The following is a 2,576-nucleotide window of genomic DNA, read 5'->3' as shown; positions in this document are numbered from 1 at the left end:
AAGTATTACGAGTTATTAAAGTGTGAAGTGACAGAGAAGTACAGCAAAGAAGTGAAGCTGTTTCCTTTCATCCCTCCTAGGTCCTCAGCACAGACACCAGGTGAGAACATGATCATATGAAAATTACACTGAATATGTTTAAATTTAAGATTTTTGTATTTCATCATTCCTGCTCATGATATACTGCACAGTCTTGTTAATGCATCTGTTAAGATGATGATGCAGCAACACCAGCACCAACAACAACACAAACAACAATGACTACAATATTTTCAGCAACAATGGAATCACAATCAACAACAGGAAATAAATAGACCTCAGAAGATACAACCAACTCAACATCTGGAAATGATGATGGTAGAAAACCAGAATTTAGTGTCTGAACAGAACAGAACTACATTTACAGTTAGAAAAGACATGCAGGCAAAGGACTCTTTGTTCATTCAGATGTCAGAGATATAAAGACAGCACAGGAACATGCTAACAAGTAGCTCATCATCATAACACCTCTGACTGTCTTTCACACTTGTAACTTCTCTTTTCAGGCTGGTGGAGGATCATCTATGTGCCCGTGGGTTTAGCAACACTCATTATAATAGTTTAGGCGGTCAACATGTGGACGAGAGCTAAAGGTGAGAACATTCACAGAATAAACTTTAATGAACAAATGGTATAATACGTCTGCATTTTTATTATTGAAGCTAAAGTCGACTCTCTATTATCTTTTTGTCTTTCAGTGACCAAAACACAGAAAACATTGTGAGTTTAAACACTCAATAATTAATTCTTTCAACAGTTATAACTGTACATTGCAAAATCAATGCTTGTGATATTTGTTATTTACTTGACTGTTGACTGTTACCTTACTTAACTGTGGGTTAAGTGGGAACTCACTCTAAGAGTGTGTGTTAGTGAAAGTGATGAGTCATGCTCTCATCTGCTCCACTAACCATCCCTCTGTTTCTCTTGAGCAAGGCACTAAAGCCCAGCTGGTCCTCGGGAGCTGATCTGTGTTTTAACATGCATTTGCTTTCTTTTCACAAGAGCACAATGATGAAGATGAAGATAGGGTGAACTATGAAGACGATGCTGAGGCTTCTTCCTCTGTCTGACTCCACTTATCAACAACATCTACTCACCACAGAGTCCACTGCTGTTACATAGCTCAACATATTGTAAACAAGTATATAACAAATGAATCATGAAATCAATTTTAGATTTTGGATGATTGAATCAGTCCGGAACCCAAATTCCATCTGAAACAGATCACTTGTCATATTCTTTAATTTCTTATTAAGCTTCCTTAAATATTTTTCTCACATAATGGAACACATTCATGCTGATGTCCATATATCTGATCTATAGTCTATAAAAATGTGTTTGTATTTTTCCTCCAGCTGTTAATTCTATATTTCATATTTGCATGACTTGTACTTACACCTGCACTAAATATGTTTCATGTTTATACCTGCACTGCCCACTGTAACTTCTGCATTTGTTCTTACTGTGTATATCTTAGCATATTCATATCCACCCCTAACATTTTAGTCTATACATTATAATATATATACTGTATATGTACATTACTCTGCTTTTTGCACTTAAAGCATAGTCTTATCTTGAATCTAAATTTTCTTCTGTTTGCTAAATGTATCTGAGTATAAAGTTTGCTGGTTATTTTTGAAGCTGCAGCAGTTTTGCATCACTTTTTGTCCCTCAGTGTACAGAAGAAGGGATTTTAATGGACTTTAATTTAAACATGTTAGACTACAGTAAGTTTTTGGATTTAATGAGCTTTGAGTCTTAATTGAATCTGTAGCAATCCTCTTTGTTAGGCTGATAATACGCTTTTTGCAAATAAAAGTATTAATGTTTTAAAGGTGCTTTGTAGTTCTCTCTCTCTCTCTACCTCTCTCTCTCTCTCTCTCTCTCTCTCTCTCTCTCTCTCTCCAGCAAACAGACCACAACCCAAGCTTGCCTCGGCTCAGTGGATGTTTTGTTTCTCAGCTCTCGTGGTAAAGCTTCTCTCTGTTGGGTGGACCCCTCTGTTTGCACTGGGCTCTAACATTTGTCTATGTAACGTGTAAATGCATCTAAAATAATCACCACTTCTTTAGTTACACAAACAATTTCAAAACAAGATGAGCAGCCCGGCTGCTTTATGTGTTCAGGAGTGGGATTGTGGGGACTTGATACTTTCAAGTGATTAAATACAGTTCAGTTGGACACTCAGTAATGTGTTCATCATGAATGTTTCTGATGATTATCTCTGTCATAGTTGTTTTGATAAAACCGGCAGAGCTCTGCTGCTGGTGTTACCCACATTCTCACCAAACACTTCTCCTTCAGTTCTCAGTAACAGACTGCAAAGATACAAAAAGGAACCAACAGGTGTCAGACAGTAAAACGTCATCTTATGTGTGATCTTTCATCTGCTACAGTATTTCCATTTTTAAGAAGCAGCGCGTCAGAGTCTTTGACAGTTGAGACAGCGTAGGGGGAGAGAGAAGCACGATGGCTCAGTTCAGATGGATCATAGCGTCTTCATTTCTGATTCTGCTGTCTCTGTTTAAAGG

This window comes from Etheostoma cragini, chromosome 18, assembly GCF_013103735.1.
Source record: "Etheostoma cragini isolate CJK2018 chromosome 18, CSU_Ecrag_1.0, whole genome shotgun sequence".
In the NCBI taxonomy this organism is placed as follows: domain Eukaryota; kingdom Metazoa; phylum Chordata; class Actinopteri; order Perciformes; family Percidae; genus Etheostoma; species Etheostoma cragini.
This window is presented reverse-complemented; position numbering follows the sequence as displayed.